Source organism: Eurosta solidaginis, chromosome 2, assembly GCF_040869045.1.
Source record: "Eurosta solidaginis isolate ZX-2024a chromosome 2, ASM4086904v1, whole genome shotgun sequence".
Classification (NCBI taxonomy): Eukaryota; Metazoa; Arthropoda; class Insecta; order Diptera; family Tephritidae; genus Eurosta; species Eurosta solidaginis.
In genome coordinates, this window is record NC_090320.1 from 138,234,739 (window position 1) to 138,258,218 (window position 23,480).

At 37.7% G+C, this 23,480-nt stretch overlaps 1 protein-coding gene and 1 long non-coding RNA gene across 10 annotated transcripts in view; one reads left to right on the forward strand and one right to left on the reverse strand.

Annotated features, from left to right (window-relative positions):
• The window catches only part of dpr19 (defective proboscis extension response 19), a 1,424,328-nt gene that overhangs the window by 1,374,763 nt on the left and 26,085 nt on the right, over positions 1-23,480 (forward strand). The window lies entirely within an intron of this gene.
• Positions 9,746-10,669, reverse strand: LOC137242378 (uncharacterized). The gene is made up of 3 exons (XR_010950210.1): positions 10,609-10,669; positions 10,109-10,162; positions 9,746-10,022 (listed from the first exon to the last, which is right to left on the reverse strand). It is a non-coding gene; the product is annotated as an uncharacterized lncRNA (long non-coding RNA).

Sequence of the window (23,480 nt, forward strand, 5' to 3'; positions counted from 1 at the left end):
CTGCACTAATACACACAAAATTCAGTCAATCTGGTTGTAAATCGCAGGAGGCTCATAGATTCCAACATAACTGCATTTTCTTTCGGTGGCAGAAAAAATGATTCATTACTTAACTAGAGAGAAAATTAATGAGAAATTTTATACAAATATGGTAAAAGGACCCCATTTAGTTGTTTTAAAAGAGCCTAATGTTGAATTACTTGAATATGTTAATTTGGGTGAAGAAGAAAATGCAAAACACAAATTAAAAAAAAATTCTTCAATAGCAAAAAAATGTCAATAAATCAATTAATTGGCATATGCAGCGATGGAGAACCAGGTAATACTGGAATAGAAAATGGTGTTATAAGACTTTTTGAAAAGCATTTAAATAGACCACTGCACTGGTTTATATGTTTGCTTCATTTCAATAAATTACCATTTGGTCATTTATTCAGAGCATTAGATAAAACAGTCACGAATGGACTAAGAGCAGCAAGAGGAAAAATATACAGAGACATTCAAGACTGTGAAAAATTTCAGGTATGTATTTGTTAAAATTATTTTATAATATTTTTTCAATCAAATTAAAATAGGAAAATTATACTAATTTGAATTGATCTAAAAAATTTATTTTTCAAAATCACAATAGCATTGGAAAATATGCCTTGTATGATCAGTGATGTACAATAACGAGAATTATCTACAGATGTTAAATATTTATATCAAATGGCCAAAGCAATTTCAAATGGTGCTGTATCAGTTGATTTAGCTAACATAAAAGCCAGGACCCGTTGTACATTCTCGATGGCTAACAAAAGCAAGCACCATCGAAAAATTTGAAAACTCTAGCAGTTTATATTATTAGAATTTATGTGCCACTGTATTCCATTGTAAAATACTATATTTCTGTTGTATACGGCAGTGTACTTTTATCAAAGTTTATTCGTTGGACACGTAATTTACTTAATATTGTAGATGGTATAATCCCAAATAATTCATATTACGCTCATCCAGAAAACATTTTATCAACAATATTATTTGATGATAGAAAAGCCATACGTGATAGAGCTATCAAAAAAATGTTATACTATCGAGAAAAAATACTTGATCCAACTAAATTCAGAGTTTACAAAATATATAATATCAATTTTAATGCTTTAGATTTTATTGATTTGATTAATCTGAATGACGATAATTTACTATCTGAAGCGGCATTCACAAGAAATATTCCATATGATCACTTGGTACAATTCTTAGATTATAATGAACCAACACTAGATGATACTAATATTCCAATGCATATACAAGTAACAGAAAGATATGTACATTTGTTAACATCTGTTTCCAAACGTGTTATAAAAAAACAGTGAAGGTGTTATGGCTGTTACAGCAGAAAGTCGTGAAAACAACCACGAATGGAGAGTAAACTAAAATTTTAAAAAAATATTACATAACATTACTTTTATTTTGAAAAATACGTTAAAATTGTCAGTTCTAAGTAAAAAAAAAAATTTTAAATAAATTACATTAAAATTATAAAAATTGTGTTTTTTTGCTTATTACTTGAAATTATAGGTTTTTTTTTGAAAATTTGTTTCTACTAAAACGAATTCGAAAAACGAAAAACTGACTGAATTAAAGTTGTTGGAAATGTTCTGAACTTCTTTTAGCCGTAAAGAAAAAAATTTTCCATAAGAAATTTGTTAAAAATGATAATATAGTAGTTAAATTTTCATTTTAGGCTAATTTCTCATAATTTAATCTCTCTACTAAAATTCAAAAACACTATAGATATTAATACAGATTCTGAAATGTACTTAAAATACCTTTAAAGTAAACCCTAGGCCACACTAATATATACATTTATCAAAATTTCAAAAAAAAGCGATTTTGATTTTGCATATACTATATTTATTGTTGTCATTATTTCGACCTCAGTTTGAAGTCATCTTCAGGTACATAGGGTTGTTGCATGATGTAATAACGACAAGGTGGTCTATGTAGTGAAAGCTCATTTTGAAAACTCCCATACAATACGAATGATGAGAGAAAGGGGAAGAATAGAAGGGGCCGTTGTGTAAAATAGTATTAAATTTGGTACTTTTTTGTATAAAAGTATTCAAATAAAATTGGCGAAGAAACTGATTTTGTTTCCATTTGTTTATGAAAATTGCAATCATATTAAAATGCCTTGAGGCAGGGGAAAGCTATTTCTTATAAAACAAGTTAAATTGATTAACCGTTTTCAAGTTGCAGTTTTTATTTATAGGTATTCATCATATATTTTCTGCAATACTTTCAATTAATTAAATAAACAAAACATGGTAATTCACATATATTGTAGAACATATTAAACAAGTAAGGAAGGCTAAGTTCGGGTGTAACCGAACATAACATACTCAGTTGAGAGCTATGGAGACAAAATAAGGAAAATCAATCTGGGGTAACCCTGGAATGTGGTTGTATAACATGTGTATCAAATGAAAGGTATTAAAGAGTATTTTAAGAGAGAGTAGGCCATAGTTCTATGGATGAACGCCATTTAGGGATATCGCCATAAAGGTAGACCAGGGCTGACTCTAGAATTTGTTTGTACGATATGGGTATCAAATGAAAGGTGTTACTGAGCATTTTAAGGGGGAGTGGGCCTTAGGTCTATCGGTGGACGCCTTTTCGAGATGTCCCCATTAAGGTGGACCAGGGGTGATTCTATAATGTGTTTGTACGATATGGGTATCAAATGAAAGCTGTTAATGAGTATTTTGAAAAGGAATGATCCTTAGTTCCATAGGTGGACGCCGTTTCGAGATATCGCCATAAAGGTGGACCAGGGGTGTCTCTAGAATGTGTTTGTACGATATGGGAATCAAATGAAAGGTGTTACTGAGCATTTTAAGAGGGAGTGGGCATTAGGTATATAGGTGGACGCCTTTTCGAGATATCGCCATTAGGGTGGGCCAGGGCTGACTCTAGAATGTTTGTACGGTATTGGTATCAAACGAGAGGTGTTACTGAGCATTTTAAGAGGGAGTGGGCATAAGGTCTATAGGTGGACGCCTTTTCGAGATATCGTCATTAGGGTGGGCCAGGGGTGACTCTAGAATGTGTTTGTACGATATGTGCATCAAACGAAAGGTGTTACTGAGCATTTTAAGAGGGAGTGGGCATTAGGTCTATAGGTGGACGCCCTTTCGAGATATCGCCATTAGGGTGGGCCAGGGGTGACTCTAGAATGTTTGTACGATATGGGTATCAAACGAAAGGTGTTACTGAGCATTTTAAGAGGGAGTGGGTATTAGGTCTATAGGTGGACGCCTTTTCGAGATATCGCCATTAGGGTGGGCCAGGGGTGACTCTAGAATGTGTTTGTACGATACGGGTATCAAATGAAAGGTGGTAAGGAGTATTTTAAAAGGGAGTAATCCTTAGTTCTATAGGTGGACGCCTTTTCGAGATATCGCCATAAAGGTGGACCAAGGGTGACTCTAGAATGTTTGTACGATATGGGTAACAAACGAAAGGTGTTACTGAGCATTTTAAGAGGGAGTGGGCATTAGGTCTATAGGTGGACGCCTTTTCGAGATATCGCCATTAGGGTGGGCCAGGGTGACTCTAGAATGTGTTTGTACGATATGGGTATCAAATGAAAGGTGGTAAAGAGTATTTTAAAAGGGAGTAATCCTTAGTTCTATAGGTGGACGCCTTTTCGAGATATCGCCATAAAGCTGGACCAAGGGTGACTCTAGAATGTTTGTACGGTATGGGTATCAAACGAAAGGTGTTACTGAGCATTTTAAGAGGGAGTGGGCATTAGGTCTATAGGTGGACGCCTTTTCGAGATATCGCCATTAGGGTGGGCCAGGGTGACTCTAGAATGTGTTTGTACGATATGGGTATCAAATGAAAGGTGGTAATGAGTATTTTAAAAGGGAGTAATCCTTAGTTCTATAGGTGGACGCCTTTTCGAGATATCGCCATTAGGGTGGGCCAGGTGTGACTCTAGAATGTTTGTACGATATGGGTATCAAACGAAAGCTGTTACTGAGCATTTTAAGAGGAAGTGGGCATTAGGTCTATAGGTGGACGCCTTTTCGAGATATCGCCATTAGGGTGGGACAGGGGTGACTCTAGAATGTTTGCACGATATGGGTATCAAACGAAAGGTGTTACTGAGCATTTTAAGAGGGAGTGGACATTAGGTCTATAGGTGGACGCCTTTTCGAGATATCGCCATTAGGGTGGGCCAGGGGTGACTCTAGAATGTTTGTACGATATGGGTATCAAACGAAAGGTGTTACTGAGCATTTTAAGAGGGAGTGGACATTAGGTCTATAGGTGGACGCCTTTTCGAGATATCGCCATTAGGGTGGGACAGGGGTGACTCTGGTATGTTTTTGTACGATATGGATATCAAATTAAAGGTATTAATGAGGGTTTTAAAAGCGAGTGGCCCTTAGATGTATATGTGAAGTCGTTCTCGCGATATCGACCAAAATGTGGACCAGGTGATCCAGAAAATCATCTGTCGGGTACTGCTAATTTATTTATATATGCAATACCACTAACAGTATTCCTGCCAAGATTCCAAGGGCTGTTGATTTCGCCTTGTAGAACTTTTTCATTTTCTTCTACTTAATATGGTAGGTGTCACACCCATTTTACAAAGTTTTTTCCAAAGTTATATTTTGCGTCAATAAACCAATCCAGTTACCATGTTTCATCACTTTTTTCGTATTTGGTATAGAATTATGGCATTTTTTTCATTTTTCGTAATTTTTGATATCGATAAAGTGGGCGTGGTTATGGTCAGATTTCGCCCATTTTTTATACCAAGAAAAAGTGAGCTCAGGTAAGTACGTGGGCTAAGTTTAGTAAAGATATATCGGATTTTGCTCAAGTTATTGTGTTAATGGCCGAGCGGAAGGACAGACGGTGGACTGTGTATAAAAACTGGGCGTGGCTTCCACCGATTTCGCCCATTTTCACAGAGAACAATTACCGTCATAGAATCTATGCTCCTACCAAATTTGAGAAGGATTGGTAAATTTTTGTTCGACTTATGGCAATAAAAGTATTCTAGACAAACTAAATGAAAATGGGCGGAGCCACACCCATTTTGAAATTTTCTTTTATTTTTGTATTTTGTTGCATCATATCATTACTGGAGTTGAATTTTGACTTAATTTACTTATATACAGTAAAGATAATAAATTTTTTGTTAAAATTTGAATTTAAAAAATTTTTTTTTTAAAAAGTGGGCGTGTTCTTCATCCAATTTTGCTAATTTTTATTTAGCACATATAGAGTAATAGTAGTAACGTTCCTGCCAAATTTCATCATGATATCTTCAACGACTTCCAAATTACAGCTTGCAAAACTTTTAAATTACCTTCTTGTAAAAGTGGGCGGTGCCACGCCCATTGTCCAAAATCTTACTAATTTTCTATTCTGCGTCATAACGTCAACCCATCTACCAAGTTTCGTCGCTTTATCTGTCTTTTGTAATGAGTTATCGCACTTTTTCGGTTTTTCGAAATTTTCGATATCGAAAAAGTGGGCGTGGTTATAGTCCGATATCGTTCATTTTAAATAGCGATCTGAGATGAGTGCTCAGGAACCTACATACCAAATTTCATCAAGATACCTCAAAATTTACTCAAGTTATCGTGTTAACGGACGGACGGACGGACGGACGGACGGACGGACGGACGGACATGGCTCAATCAAATTTTTTTTCGATCCTGATTATTTTGATATATGGAAGTCTATATCTATCTCGATTCCTTTATATATGTACAACCAACCGTTATCCAATCAAACTTAATATACTCTGTGAGCTCTGCTCAACTGAGTATAAAAAAGCTAAGAACATTATGGAGTTATTTTGATTATTTACATTTATGCGAATTTTACTACTTATTTTTCATTGCTTTGTTAAGGCTTTTTATGCGAAAATACATTCGACTTTTAAAAAATAATCTTTTTACTTCGATTTCGCAGTCGCAACCCTCACTCTTTTTTATTAAACCTTCAATAAATTTGCTCTTTTTCTTTATTATTGCTCCATTATTTTGATAAAAAAGTGTTTCCAACTCCATTATTTTATTTAAAAATTTACGACAAGACTTTACTAAACCACCTTTGGATAACAAATCCACATATGAAGAGAAGCTTTCCTCACTCACATGCTGAGAGGTGGTTTCTTTACTGACATAATGATAGAGTACCAGCTTTCTTATTATGTAGCCTGCTACATATTCTAGACCATCCTCGTGCAAGCCTTCGATTTCAATAAGTTGTGATTCTGGAATCGTGCAGTTGACATCTTCGTCTTCAATGCTCTCATTATAAAATAACAACTCGTTGTCTAGATCGAAATCTAACCATTCCGTTTCGTCTATCTCAACGTTTCCAAGTGCAGCCAACGTCTCTGTATTTCGTGCTGTAATGTTATTAAAAATTGTATATACTAATATACGAGTAGATACCAAAATAAGTGATATTTTACCTAATAAATATTTTCGTAATCTGTATTTGAATTGCATTGCTGTTGGATGATCATATAAACCACCTTTCGCGCGCATTACCGAAAAAAAATTTTCCACAATGTACTGATTCAACCGGTATTTCAAAATGTATTGCATACCAAAATGTTCCTTAACATAAATGTATATACCCCGTAGCGAACTGTTTGTAACTAAAACCCCTTTCTGAAAAGGCAACAAATTCTTATTTGTCCCAATGCGTATATTCCTAATATACTCGTCCATTTTCGAAAGAATAGCCAGCTGCTCCTCATAATTCATTCGAAAAGGTCGCTTTGATGGTAAAGTCTACATGGTGGAAAGTTTGGAGTTCAAGAGGTCGAACCAGTCATTTACTGCGTCAAAAAGATCCGCAGTTTCATTCGCATTATAGACATCAAGTCCCCGTTCCTCACAGCGACGCAAAGCACTTGCTGTGCTGTGAGAAAACAATTGCGCTGCTGGTTTTACTTTTTGGCGCTCTGCATTGCGTACTGTTAGGTGGCGCTCCGACAGTCGATATAGTATAGAAACGTCGGACACAGATGTATGTTTCAGTAAGTCAGCAATACTCCGCGGTGTCAAAAAGTCGTCTTGAATTTTCAGACCGGTGTTCAAATAATGGTTCCGAATGAGCTTTAGCAGATGCGGTGCATCAGCGAAAACAAAAACTTTTCCACTATTCACCGGATTTGCAAACCACGTTTGGTCTAATACAAAATAGGGCTATATCAATAAAATGCACATTAATTTTAAGTTGAATTTTACCGATTGAAATATTCAGCTCCTTCCAGAGGCCTTGATTTTCGGGTCCCATATCCGAAACAACTCCAACAACGGTATACTCTGCTCCGTCTAGGATAGTAATTAAGTTCTCTAATATTAATTTGCTCATTTTACAATCATACGCACAAAAGACATGTTGCTTCCAAAAACGCCTGAGACCGCGAGCAATTACCACTTGAGCTTTTTTGCTGGGCGCTTTCATTGTATCCGTGAGTGAGTCACATTCATATGCAGGCTCTAAGTGCATTTCGTCGAACGAAAGGATGCATATCTTGTCTTCCACATCCACATCCATGTCCTGTACACTTCTCATTGCTTCGATCGAAAAATCCAAAACACCGTACTCGAACTTTACTTTCTGTATCCATTTTGTTACAGCGGACTCGCATGGAAGAGGATATCCAGTCTTTAATAAATACCTATACGCTTTAGGTCCAGCCGCATGAAGGGCTATAGCCGATGACATGTCATTCCACTTCCAATGTATTGTTCTAGAAGGGTTATCAAGTTTCTTGAGCTGACCTTCAGTAAAATGCGCATTGAGGCTTTTCCGAAGGTTGTCTAGTTATTTTGCTGACCCCTCCAAGATTTTTAATCGAGCTTCAAGGAGCTCTTCGCGGTTCGTATTGGGTCTAAATGGAACTTATGTGTAAACATATCAAAAGCTTCACAAAACATGGCAAACTTACTCAGTTTGAGTTGATGCCTCAAGAAATTGTGGGTCATCATACACGAAATCAACTTTCATGGGAATCGCATCACCGCAAAATTTAATGCGTTTGCCATCAGAGCTATACGTGAAATCTTCTGGGGAAAAATGCAAACTGCATATCTTTGCCTCTGGTGATAGGTCCACACCACAGGCATCTGCCCATTTTTTTCTTTTTATAATGTTTTTAGGAACGTGGTGCATCTTGAAACCTTCCTGTTTTCAAGTTTTATGGCATAGAGCACCACTTGCTTTAGGCATCTTGCAAACTAAAAACGTATATAATTTTAGAAATCGGAGAGTGAAGAATTTGGAAAATTTGTGTTGGCTTCAGTTATTTTTTAGTTAGAGTGTAAGGAATCCCTGGAAAGAATCGGGATAAGGCGGAGCATATATCTGACACTGCTGCTATAGGAGTGATACAGCTGTCAGATCTAGAAGCAGGAAGTGGAATAGCTCCTAGAAAACTTCTACTATTTGCGAAGAGGGTGGGGTTTGGCTGTATGGTCATTAAACCAACTTCTGGTAACTCTCAGGTTTCGTTCAGTCTATGTGAGGTCCTCACGTACCTGCAAGTTCAACCTTACCTAACCTACTAGCACTCTCATTTCTACTCCACTCCCTCTACCTTTCTCTCGTGAAAGTCCTCATTCATGGAATCTCTATACCAAACATGAAATATCTTTCTTTTTATAAATCACTAAAACTACATACATGGAATTAACGCGGGTATAATTTCTAGAATCGTATTCATCTTTACATATAAGATATAGATATATAATTGAAACGTTCTCCTGTCCTATAATATTTCTCTATGCGATATGTATACTTCCTCAGTAAACAAAGATATTTGTCATATTGCAAAAAAAATTTGTATCTTCTTTCCTCGCTTTTTGCTCTCTTCTCTGCCAACTGGAGCCAATTGGTCACACCAAGGGAGTTTCGATCGCTTTTCCCCTGGTCCTTGTCCTCTTCTGCTCCGACTTAATTCCCAAACTTCCTGTTTTTATGTATCATCTTCCCTTCTCTAGGTCTCCCCTTCTTATCGTTCCCACCTTTTCTCGATTTCCTACTCCTAATTTATTTCCTCTCCGTCACCCTCTCTCCATTTCTCACTCTTCTCCTTCCCCTCGATCGCCAAATCCCATTCCAATCTGTGATGTTCTTTTTCTCTTTTCAGCCTATGGCTTTTTATATAACTCTCCATTTCCCTCTCGATCTTTTTCTTAGCCAAATAAAATTTTATAATAGTTCGGTTCCTGGTCCTTTTCCAGGAAAGAAGAGTTTATCAAATATTAACTTGGTCAATGAGTTGTTCCTGTACCGGATTTTGAGCAAATCGCGTCATGAATTAGTTTTTTTGGAAGGGGTCGGCCCCTGGTTCACTTTTCAGATAGGTAAAAAAGAAAACGTTCCAAATTGTGAATGTAATAATGCATCCTCGAACCCCTTGAACACACACACACAAAATTGCATCAAAATAGGTCCAGTATTTAAGAATCAGTTCGGTCACATGCACACGTACAAAAGAAACATCTATATTAAGATGTGTAATACGTTGCCTTCATTTATTGAAAGATAATTTATTTCTCATTTAAAAATTTCATTAAATAATTTTATATTTATTCGAGTAAAATTAAAAAACAGATTTGTACTGTAGAAGAAGGGAGTCATTGCATTCTTAACAGTTGCGCAATCCTATTGTAATATTGCACCTACTCATAAATCTTAGAATATTATACGTTGTCCTTGTAACAGGTCCACTTAAATGCATACAGTGTGCTGATATTCTAGTTTACTCTTCCAATAGTGTAGCGTTGTTGTTGCTGAATTACTGATGTAGTGTGTGTGCAGCGTCTCATGTATTTATGCACAAAATCGTTTTCGCGTTGTATAACTTTGTAAGCACAAAATTAACTTACCACGAATGTACAAATGTTGAATGTGATGAACCTTTATAGAAGAGATTGCTGTTATATACGGGAAGGGACTCAAACGATGGAAAAGCAGTAGCACACAAACTTAAATAAAAAATTAAAGACATTATTTAGGATACAATTTTCCCAAAAATTTAATTTAATAACACTTTTTATCATAGTTCACTCACCATAGGTCTAAAGATAGAAATGTTGGAAACTCCACACATTCGATAGGTTCAAATCTATGGATATATATATATATATATATATAATATTTAGCTATTTTACTAAAGATTATGGAGCTGATATTTTTAGAGAAATTTGATAATTCTTTACTTTAGCTCAGAACTGCTAAAACTCGTCCAAAAATATCGGAAGAGGTCTTGACATCAGTATGAAGAATCCGAAAAATTTTAGCGCGTTCAAAAGAAAAAAGACCCCGGGCCCCTCCGAAACCGGGGGTGGGATCAAAATTAAATCTGTACAAAATCTCTTTGTACACAAAATTGTTTCCTGTGTAAAACATTACAACAACTACTTGATAATTGACAAATTTTTCAATTTCTGCTTTCGGATTCGTGGTCCTGGGTCCAAAGCGCGCCTTTTGGCAACTCTCTTTATATTTTGTTTACGCGTTTTAAAAGTTCCGATCTAAAGTAAAGAAGTACCAGTAATTTTAGTAACTCACTCCGCAATGTGCAATTAAAATTTTAAACAGGCCGAGCGTTAGGTGATGGCAAACGAAATCTGCAGAAGGAAAAATGCAATTATAGTACATTTTTGGTAAATGTAAACAGAGTTAGTCTTTAACAATGAATAAAGAGTAAACTCCCCTTTTATTTCCATAGAAAACCCCCAGTCCGAATACAGGGATTGTGTATCGCTAGGATTGCGAGTTAGACCGCCGCAGTTTTCCAATAATTGTGGTAAACAATGTAAATACCTGTAGATAAATGAAAATTAACAATTAGCATGTAATATTTTATGTGATATTTTATGCATACTTACGTTTTATAAGATATTTGTCTAAATTTTCAACAATAAGCAAATTTTTTCAAAGGCGAAATCGTAATTTTTTCTTCAATTGACAACGAATGACGATCAAAACAAATAAGTGAACGTTGATCAGTGTTGCTCACCTTTGATTTCTCTTGCTTCACTTTCGGTTTTAAAATTTTTTGTAGAAATTCTATGTAAAAATAAAAGTAGTTTCGCAAAAAGGCAAATTGAGTTTAAAAGTGGGAGTTCAAGATGGCGGATTAGAAAGAGAAGCTGCCAACGTCAGTCACCTTGTAATTACATCATGGGGTTGTTGCTTATCGACGATATCATATATGCAAAATAAATATCGGTTTTTTTAATTTTGATATATGTATTTGTGTAGCCTAGAGCTCGAATAAACATGTTTTAATAAGCAATTTGCATTTCAGAATTTTTGTTTCTCTTCGAAATAATTACATTATATAATAAAGAGCTTGTACAGCTCATAAATATAATAATAATAATAATACCCAACGGATTAATACCCTCCAAAGCCTGCACAACCGACGCGAGGGGCGCATCCGCATGACGCGTGGATTTGTTTTTGCCGAGTTGTTGATAGGCGGATGTTTGTTAAGCGTTGAGATCTAAAACTGCTCAGCTACAGAATAAAAATCATCAGCTGATTATTATAAATAACAGTGTAGTATATGTAATTTTTGTAACGAGTTAAGATAGGATTGGACAGTTTTCTTTATGGTAAAAAGTGAATCCGTTATATGAAATGAACTAGAATGAGTGTTGAAATCATGACACAAACACCGAAAAGTTTCATTTAATTCGAAATTAGTTCTACACTGCCTCAAAAGAAGAGATTTTTAATGTCTTGAAACTCGTGATGGGACGTTAAAGTTTACTTCGTTTAAGAGAATTGGGCTAGATATCAATCCATTCAGTAGTTTAGCCATAAATATTACGCATGGCATTTCTCTACGACTTGCAGAGTTGGAAGATTTTAAAACTTCAACCGACTAGTATACGGAGGAAGATTATACGCAGAGTCCAACTGACAATTTCTTAAAGAGAAAAGTAGAAATTTCTTTTGTACTGATTCAAGTCTATCTGCTTGCTTATTTAGGATTCCAGACTATTTATCCGTATCCTGTATCGGTCTAACTAAAGTGGTGAAAAGTGCTTTAGTTACATAAGGGTCATTAAATTCTTTGGACCACCGTTTCACGAATGAAAAAACACCTCTAGCCTTATTGACAGTACCATTAATATGAAGGTTAAAACTAAGCTTAGTATCTATCGTGACTCCCAAGTCCACAAAATAGTTTATTGATAGAAAACAAAAATGATTAATTACATAAGAGGCTGCTGGCAAAGACTCCGAGAGAGGGACATGAATTTACATTTATTGAGGTTAAACGGCATTGAATTCACGTTGCACCAGGTAATTAGGCAGTTTAAATCCGCTTGAAGCAAGGGACGTTCTTCGATAGACGCATAAGACCTAAAAAGTTTTACATCATCGGCATACATTAAGGTTTTGAAATATTTTATTGTGGTAAAATATCATTAATAAATAGCAAGAACAGAACTGGACCTAGATGACTGCCCTGTGGGACGCCAGAGGGAACATCAATGACATTAGAAAGAGTATTTTTAAAAGTAACCTTTCTTTCAACCGCAGAGATACGACGAGATCCACTGGGTGAGACCAGGTTGGAAACCAAGCCGATTAAGCTTGTAGATAACTAAGGAGTGGGATACTTTGTCAAACGCTTTACTGAAATCGGTATAAATAACATCGGTGTGAAGGTTTTCCCTAAATCCATTAGAAACATGAGTTGTGAATTCAAGTAGATTAGTAACGGTAGATTTGCCTTTACAGAATCCATGCTGCTTTTCTGCAATCAAAGTAGAAATGGAAAAAGATAGCTGGTTGGTAACTATAGCTTCAAACAACTTTGGGATGGCCGACAACTTTGCAATTCCTCGATAGTTTTCTACACACGCCCTACTGCCACTTTTGTGAAGGGGTATGAAAAAAGATTCTTTCCAAGCAGAAGGAAAAGTTCCATGTTTTAGGGACAGATTGAATAAATCAGTTAAGGACTGATAAATGTGTTCAGTGCATTTTTTAAGAAAGAAAGTGAGAATTAAATCAGGACCGTACTTGTAAGATTCCTTCAAAGGCGTTAAAGAGGAAAAAAACTTCATAAGGAGATATGACTGGAATATTAGCTGTGTTAAGTGATTTAAGTTGACATGGATATTCGTTTGAAAAAGAGCTAAGTTCAGCGGAATAGTTGGACTTGAAAAATTGTGCAAAGAAATTAGCAATATCTTGGTCGTCGCTAGACAAATGTTCCTAGTATTTTAAAGCAGACGGAAACCCTTTAACCCTTCGTTTAGTGTTCACGAAACCATAGAACGCTTTCGGATTGCAAGTTATTTTCCTTTTCATCCTGCAGATGTATGCATTATAGCACTTTTAGTTTAATTCAAAATATTTATGACGCAAAATGGAGTACTGCAAGTAATCGGAGTGAGAGCCCGACTTTTTGATAATTTCCAGAAGCGCGATTTTCTGTTTTTAAGGACCTTAGCTCTTTAGTGAGCCATATTTGGACTGGATCGGTAGACACACGTCTTCGCTTAGGTACGTGTTTTTCCAAAATACCGTAAATGATGGTATAAAAATCAGAAACATTTTGGTCAATATCTCCACCGTATTATTAAATAGGCAATTAACAATAAAACAAATCCAACTCTGCGATTCACCTGAAAAGGGACCCTCCAGATATTGTTATATAAAAAAGGAAATGAAAACACAATAACCCAATAACATAGAGCAAAAGTGGCCCAAAATAATGTACTACGACAACCTTTGTTGGGTAATACAGGTGCACCTGCAGTAGGGGCACCAGCACAACCACAACCTCAGCCCCAATCGGCGAATGCCTCCCCTGAGTTTAGGAACCTTATAAAAGATCTAATGACCGAAATTATCGTAACGGACGAAAATAATATAGTTAGGAGCTAACTTAATCCCACACAACAACCCTTAACGGACCAATTGATCGACGAACAATTTCGAAGTAACCTCTCTGATATGGACAACGGCCCTGAGGTTTTGAGATCCCTGCACGAGTTCGGTGTCAACCCAGCAGAATTCAGTAGATGGAAAAAAGTGTTGAGCGAATCCTGAAGATTTATGAACCAAGCATGGGTTAACCTAAATTCTTCGGCATTTTAAGCGTAATTCGCAACAAAATTTTAGGCAGTGCAGACGCTGCACTCGAACCCTATAACACCCCCTTAAATTGGAAAGCAATTTCCCAGTGCGTCACAGCACACTATGCTGACAAACGGGACTTAAGCACCCTTGTGTACCAGATGATTTGTTTGGTCCAAAACAGGAAGTCGGTACAAGAATTCTACGCGGAGGTGTATTCCCACCTTTCGCTAATACTCAACAAGGTATCCTGCACGGATATTAGCGGGGAGGTCATGCGTGTCCTCACGCGTACATACCGTGAAAAGGCACTAGATACATTTGTTAGAGGACTATCAGGTGACATGTCCAGACTCCTCGGCATGAAAAAACCGTCTGATTTGCCCGAAGCCTTACATTTATGCATTAAACTGGAAAATTCGAACTTCAGAGCTGCTCACGCTAACAGCCAGTACAATTTACCCAGAAGACCAATGCTACCTACAGCATCATTTGCAACATACCAACAAAAGCCTGCACTCCCACCGAAGAAACAATCCAATCAACCATTTTACCTGCACTTTGCGCATTTTCCCCAATCAATTTCTCCATTTACCCGATTTCCACAGCAACCTCAGTACCATACACTTCAACATCAGCAACTTCAGTATCAGCATCCCCAATACCAACAATATCAACGACCACATCTACAGTACTCGAATACACCAAACATGCAAGGGCCCATGCATTACGGTAATCCACCGCCAAGGTCATTACAACCAAAACCACCCACACCTATGGACGTGGACCAATCGATGCGAACAAGAAACATCAATTACATGAACAGGCCAGGATACAGCAACGTAGCGTCGAAGCGACCATCCCCGGCGCACACAGGACAATTCAATAGAGATGCTGCTCCTAAATTTCAAAGTATAGAGCATATAGAACCATCACCTGACGCCACCGTAGCCGAAACACAACGATGCGAAACAATAAAATAATAAAGGCGTTTTTCCAATTATTTTGACTGGAAACCCGATTATAGAAAATTATAGATGCGAAACAAGTACATACGGATACGAAACTGACGAACTGAACGCAGAAGGAACACAATCCTGGGAAGACTACTATCAGGATTATTCGCGGTACGTACATGACAACGAAAAAGAAGGCGAAGAGTTTTGCGACGTTCATTTTTTAGGTTAACGCACTCGACATTGCCCTACATCCAGTGCAAAACCGGCAATGGAGAGGTACTAAAATTCCTATAGACACTGGCTCCAACAAAAACTACATACAACCTTCATTAGCAAAAAACCCATTACCAAACGAAAACATTTTTACGCAAACTCCGTCGGAGGTAAAGTAAGAGTATCGCATCATATATTTTTAAATCTTTTCGGTTTAAACGAGGAACGCCTTAAGTTTTTGATTTTGCCTTCATTGGTGTCATTCCACGGCATCATTGGGAATGACAGCCTCAAACAATTGAATGCGGTAATTCATACCTCTAGGGATTACGTGATTATTAAAATTGGTAAAAAAATCAAAATTAAGCAACTGCTATCAAGATGGGTAAATAATTTAGAAATAAAAACAGAGAACCTAACATTAGAGAAAGGCTTCATAATATATGTAACCAGCACTCACTTTTCGCAGAACCCGATGAAAAACTGACATATACGACTGAGGTGGACGCAGAAACTAGGACGACAACCGGCACCCCTGTCTACTCGAGATGTTACCCATACCCAATGTCTCTAAAATCAGAGGTCGAAAGACAAATTAAAAAATCCCTGGAAGACGGCATCATAAGACCATCGCGCTCCCCCTATAATTCACCCGTATATATAGACTGATAACGAGGTCCTTTCCCAACTAGGGAGCAACAATCTTTTCTCGGTCATTGACTTGAAGAGTGGCTTTCACCAAATTCCTTTAAAAAATTCAGATATAGAAAAGACCGCTTTCTCCACAAATAACCGGAAGTATGAATTTACCAGGCTGCCATTTGGCATAAAGAAAGTCCCTTCAATTTTCCAAAGAACGCTGGACGACATTTTACGAAACTACATAGCACATTGCTGCTACCTCTACATAGACGATGGTTGCAAGAAATACGGCGACAAGAATTATTCGAGCTCAAAAGCGTGAATATTTTAGGTATAAGCTTGACCCATGACTTCCATGCATTACATTGTGGCATAACTGGAAGAATTTACGTGTATATGGCAAAGAAAATGTCGATTGCAAACTAAGTACTGATGACCTTAATGATGCTTTCGTCAGAAGTCCACAAGTCAGTGTACCCATTGATCATTTTCCAGCTTGTTCAAACGCGTATTACTCGGGCACATCGTTTGAATTTTCAGCTGTGTCTGAAAATGATGTCGCGAAATGCGTTTTTAAAATAAATAATAATTTAAAACAAGTAAGGAAGGCTAAGTTCGGGTGTAATGTTCGGTTATATATATACTCAGTTGAGACCTGTGGAGACAAAGTAAGGGAAAATCACCATGTTGTAAAAAGAACCAGGGTAACCCTGGAATGTGTTTGTATGACATGTGTATCAAATGGAAGGTATTAAAGACTATTTTAAGAGGAAGTGGGCCATAGTTCTATAGATGGACGCCATTTAGGGATATCGTAACAAAGGTGGACCAGGCTTGACTCTAGAATTTGTTTGTACTATATGGGTATCAAATGAAATGTGTTAATGATAATTTTAAAAGGGAGTAGGCCTAAGTTCCATAGGTGGACGCCTTTTCGAGATATCGCCATAAAGGTGGACCAGGGGTGATTCTAGAATTTATTTTGTACGATATGGGTATCAAATGAAAGGTATTAATGAGTATTTTAAAAGGGCGTGGGCCTAAGTTCTATAGATGGACGCCTTTTCGAGATATCGCTATAAAGGTGGACCAGGGGTGACTATAGAATTTGTTTGTACTATATGGGTATCAAATGAAAGGTGTTAATGAGTATTTTAAAAGGGAGTGAGCCTTAGTTCTATAGGTGGACGCCTTTTCGGAATATAGTTATAAAATTGGACCAGGGTTGACTCTAGAATGCATTTGCACAATATGGGTATAAAACGAAAGGTGTTAATAAGTGTTTTAACAGGGAGTGGGCCTTAGTTCTATGGGTGGACGCCTTTTCGGGATATCGCCATAAACGTGGAGCAGGGGTGACTCTAGAATGCGTTTGTACAATATGGGTATTAAATGAAAGGTGTTAATGAGTATTTTAAAAGGGCGTGGGCCTGAGTTCTATAGGTGGACGCCTTTCGAGATATCGCCATAAAAGTGGACCAGGGGTGATTCTAGAATTTGTTTGTACGATATGGGTATCAAATGAAAGGTGTTAATGAGTATTTTAAAAGGAGCGTGGGCCTTAGTTCTATAGGTGGACGCCTTTTCGAGATATCACCATAAAGGTGGACCAGGGTTGACTCTAGAATGCATTTGCACAATATGGGTATAAAACGAAAGGTGTTAATAAGTGTTTTAACAGGGAGTGGGCCTTAGCTCTATGGGTGGACGCCTTTTCGGGATATCGCCATAAACGTGGAGCAGGGGTGACTCTAGAATGCGTTTGTACAATATGGGTATTAAATGAAAGGTGTTAATGAGTATTTTAAAACGGCGTGGGCCTGAGTTCTATAGGTGGACGCCTTTCGAGATATCGCCATAAAAGTGGACCAGGGGTGATTCTAGAATTTGTTTGTACGATATGGGTATCAAATGAAAGGTGTTAATGAGTATTTTAAAAGGGGCGTGGGCCTTAGTTCTATAGGTGGACGCCTTTTCGAGATATCACCATAAAGGTGGACCAGGGGTGACTCTAGAATTTGGTTGAACAATATGGGTATCAAATGAAAGGTGTTGATGAGTATTTTAAAAGGGAGTGGGCCTTAGTTCTATAGGTGGATGCCTTTTTGAGATATCGCCATAAAGGTGGGCCAGGGGTGACTTTAGAATTTTTTTGTACGATATGGGTATCAAATGAAAGGTGTTAATGAGTATTTTAAAAGGGCGTGGGCTTTAGTTCTATAGGTGGACGCCTTTTCGAGATATCGCCATAAAGGTGGACCAGGGGTGACTCTAGAATTTGTTTGTACGATATGGGTATCAAATGAAAGGTGTTAATGAGGATTTTAAAAGGGCGGGGGCCTTAGTTCTATAGGTGGACGCGTTTTCGAGATATCGCCATAAAGGTGGACCAGGGGTGACTCTAGAATTTGTTTGTACGATATGGGTATCAAATGAAAGGTGTTAATGAGTATTTTAAAAGGGCGTGGGCCTTAGTTCTATAGGTGGACGCCTTTTCGAGATATCGCCAAAAAGGTGGACCAGGGGTGACTCTAGAATTTGTTTGTACGATATGAGTATCAAATGAAAGGTGTTAATGAGTATTTTAAAAGGGCGTGGGCCTTAGTTCTATAGGTAGACGCCTTTTCGAGATATCGCCATAAAGATGGACCAGGGATGACTCTAGAATTTGTTTGTACGATATGGGTATCAAACGAAAGGTGTTAATGAGCATTTTAAAAGGGTGTGGGCCTTAGTTCTATAGGTGGACGCCTTTTCAAGATATCACCATAAAGGTGGACCAGGGGTGACTCTAGAATTTGGTTGAACGATATGGGTATCAAATGAAAGGTGTTGATGAGTATTTTAAAAGGGAGTGGGCCTTAGTTCTATAGGTGGATGCCTTTTTGAGATATCGCCATAAAGGTGGGCCAGGGGTGATTCTAGAATTTTTTTGTACGATATGGGTATCAAATGAAAGGTGTTAATGAGTATTTTAAAAGGACGTGGGCTTTAGTTCTATAGGTGGACGCCTTTTCGAGATATCGCCATAAAGGTGGACCAGGGGTGACTCTAGAATTTGTTTGTACGATATGGGTATCAAATGAAAGGTGTTAATGAGTATTTTAAAAGGGCGGGGGCCTTAGTTCTATAGGTGGACGCGTTTTCGAGATATCGCCATAAAGGTGGAACAGGGGTGACTCTAGAATTTGTTTGTACGATATGGGTATCAAATGAAAGGTGTTAATGAGTATTTTAAAAGGGCGTGGGCCTTAGTTCTATAGGTGGACGCCTTTTCGAGATATCGCCAAAAAGGTGGACCAGGGGTGGCTCTAGAATTTGTTTGTACCATATGAGTATCAAATGAAAGGTGTTAATGAGTATTTTAAAAAGGAGGGGGCCTTAATTCCATATGTGGACGCCTTTTCGAGATATTGCCATAAACGTGGACCAGGGGTGACTCTAGAATGTGTTTGAACGATATGGGTATCAAATTAAAGGTATTAATGAGGGTTTAAAATGAGTGGCCCTTATTTGTATATGTGAAGGCGTTTTCGAGATATCGACCAAAATGTGGACCAGGGTGATCCAGAACATCATCTGTCGGGTACCGCTAATTTATTTATATATGTAATACCACGAAGCGTATTCCTTCCAACATTCCAAGGGCTTTTGATTTCGCCCTGCAAAACTTTTTCATTTTCTTCTATTTATTAAGGTAGGTGTCACACCCATTTCACCAAGTTTTTTTCTAAAGTTATATTTTGCGTCAATAGACCAATACAATTACCATGTTTCATCCCTTTTTTCGTATTTGGTATATAATTATGGCATTTTTTTCATTTTTCGTAATATTCGATATCGAAAAAGTGGGCGTGGTCATAGTCGGATTTCGGCCATTTTTTACACCAATACAAAGTGAGTTCAGATAAGTACGTGAACTGAGTTTAGTAAAGATATATCGATTTTTGCTCAAGTTATCGTGTTAACGGCCGAGCGGAAGGACAGACGGTGGACTGTGTATAAAAACTGGGCGTGGCTTCAACCGATTTCGCCCTTTTTCACAGGAAACAGTTATCGTCCTATAATCTAAGCCTCTACCAAATTTCACAAGGATTGGTAAATTTTTCTTCGACTTATGGCATTAAAAGCATACTAGACAAATTAAATGAAAAAGGGCGGAGCCTCGCCCATTTTGAAATTTTCTTTTATTTTTGTATTTTGTTGCACCATATCATTACTGGAGTTGAATTTTGACATAATTTACTTATATACTGTAAAGATGTTAACTTTTCTTTTAAAATTTGAATAAAAAAAAATTTTTTTTTAAAAAGTGGGCGTGGTCGTTCTCCGATTTTTCTAATTTTTATTAAGCCTACATATAGCAATAAGAGTAACGTTACTGCCAAATTTCATCATGATATCTTCAACGACTGCCAAATTACAGCTTGCAAAACTTCTAAATTACCTTCTTTTAAAAGTAGGCGGTGCCACGCCCATTGTCCAAAATTTTACTATTTTTCTATTCTGCGTCATAAATACAACTCACCTGCCAAGTTTCATCGCTTAATCCGTATTTGGTAATGAATTATCGCACTTTTTCGATTTTTCGAAATTTTCGATATCGAAAAAGTGGGCGTGGTTATTGTCCGATATCGTTCATTTTAAATAGCGATTTGAGATGAGTGCCCAGGAACCAACATACCAAATTTCATCAAGATACCTCAAAACTTACTCAAGCTATCGTGTTAATGGACAGACGGACGGACATGGCTAAATCGAATTTTTTTCCGATACTGATGATTTTGATATATGGAAGTCTATATCTATTTCGATTCCTTTATACCTGTACAACCAACCGTTATCCAATCAAAGTTAATATACTATGTGAGCTCTGCTCAACTGAGTATAAAAACTAAAAAAACACGCTTTTATAGCAAACCGAACTAAAAAATAGAAAATAATTTTCAATTTAAAAGAGTTTATATAACAGTAGTAGAAGGTCAAACAATCGTTTATAGTTAATCACCTCAAAATAAAATTGTAATAAAATTTAAGTTATTAACAGAATAATTTAATTCAGAGTAAAAAGCGTGGGGTGCATTTGTATACATTTCATATCTTTCCTCTCAGATAGTTGCGAATAGAATGATTGTAACATTCAATATCAAGCACCCCGCGCTTTTTACTGTGAATTAAATTATTCTGTTAATAACTTAAATTTTGTTATAATTTTATTTTCAGGTGATTAACTATAAACGATTTGTTGACCTTCTACTACTGTTATATAAACTCTTTTTAATTGAAAATTATTTTCTCTTTTTTAGTTTGGTTTGCTATAAAAGCGTGTTGTTTTAGTTTTTTTAAACTATTATTTATTTTTAATTTTTTAGTTCAAGTAATTTTAAAAGTTTTAGTCGAGAGTGATGAAACCTCGAAACGCCAGCGGTCTATGGATGAATCCAACCCCACGGCACCGAAATGGGCCAAGACGCAGGGAGGCTGGACGCGGTCTTTCGCCGAAATTGCCAAGGATCGGCAGATCATTGGCATTATAGGCGAGAGCAGCGAAGATGGCAGGATCCCCAAACAACAATTGAAGTGTATCGAGGTCGCGCTCGCTACGGTGGCCGTTAAGGTTAAAAAGACAACCCTGGTCCACCGCCATCTTACACCGATGCAGGGTGGTTCCAGGGCAATTGCAAGCTAATTGCCCGTGATGACGCCAGGTCGGTCAACCTCTATAGGGCCGCCGTCACGCTAATAGGTGTGGTATATCCGGGCGCGCGCCTCAAGGTAGTGGAGGCGCGTGATATCCTCTCACGACCAAGGGCTAGAGCCTGGGGTCCAGTGACGCCAACGGACCCAGCTGACATACTGGAGCTGCCCCGGGTATACAACCCGCCACAAGTTTGGAAGTCAACCCGGATAAGACCGAGCTTGTTCTCTTCACGAGGAGGTGCAAAGTACCAAATCTTACATCGCCAAGAATTGGGGGTACGTTCTTAGCGTTTAGCGATCAAGTGAAGTATTTGGGAGTCATTCTGGATAGGAAGCTATTGTGGAGTGACCATATAGTGGAGCAATCCAAGAAGGCAGCAGCAGAGCTGTTCACCTGCAAGAGGGCAATTGGCACCTCCTGTGGGTTCTCTCCTAAGGTGGCCTACTGTATTTACACAGCAATTGTGCGCCCGATTCTTCTTTATGGTGCCTTGGTCTGGTGGCCTGCACTAGCTAAAAGTACCTATCTTAAAATGCTTCAAAATGTGCAATGTAGTTCGGAGCTCTGCATTACCAGGGCTCTCGGCTCCACTCCAGATTCCGTTACATACATACATGGATATATAGATACATAGATAGATACACGCCAAGCTAATAAAAGCGTGTTAAAAAGGGCTCCAAGATGCTCTTTTGTAGATGTGCCATGCATCCAGTTCTATCATTAATAAAGGAATGCGTTTTTCGCATTATGTGCAAGTTTTCAAATTTATGGCCATTTGGGGTGGTCACAAGTTCAACTGACCTAATGTCCGATAACCTTATGTGACCCCACCATCACATTATTGCATTTTAATCGAGCCTTGATACGTGTGCAAAGTTTCAATCAAACTTATGGCCATTCAAAGTGGTAATAAGGCCAATTGAACTTACGGCCGTTGACCTTATGTCGCCACACCATCACAATAATGCATTGTCATCGAGCCGTGATACGTGTGCAAAGTTTCAATCAAACGTATGGCCATTCAAAGTGGTAATAAGGCCACTTGACCTTATGGCCGTTGACCTTATGTCACCACACCATCACATTAATGTATTGTCATCGGTCCTTGATACATACGCAAAGTTTCAAATTAATCAGACTTCTAGAAACCGGTGAAAATTAAGCTCAAAAATTCCGTTACATAGATACAGGCCAAGCTAATAAAAGCGTGTTAAAAAAGGGCTCCAGTATGCTCTTTTGTAGATATGCCATGCATCCACTTCTATTATTAATAAAGGAATTCGTTTTTCGCATTATGTGCAAAGGTTTCAAATCTATGGCCATTTGGGGTGGTCATAAGTTCAATTGACCTTATGTCCGTTAACTTTATGCCCGCCCCCCCCACATCACATTATTGCATTGTCATCGAGCCTTGATACGTGTGCGAAGTTTCACTCAAACTTATGGCCATTCAAAGTGGTAATAAGGCCAATTGACTTTATGGCCGTTGACTTTATGTTACCACACCATCACATTAATGCATTGTCATCGACCCTTGATATGTGTGCAGAGTTTCAATCAAACTTATGGCCATTGAAAGTGGTAATAGGGCCAATTTACCTTATGGCCGTTGACCTTATGTCACCACACCATCACATTAATGCATGGTCATCGGTCCTTGATACGTATGCAAAGTTTCAAATTAATCAGACTTCCAGAAACCGATGAAAATTAAGCTCAAAGATTCCGTTACATACATCAGATGGGATTTCGCTAAAATTCGTGAAAATTATATTACCTTATATATTGAGTTGCCTTACCCTTGTTATTAATCATTGTAT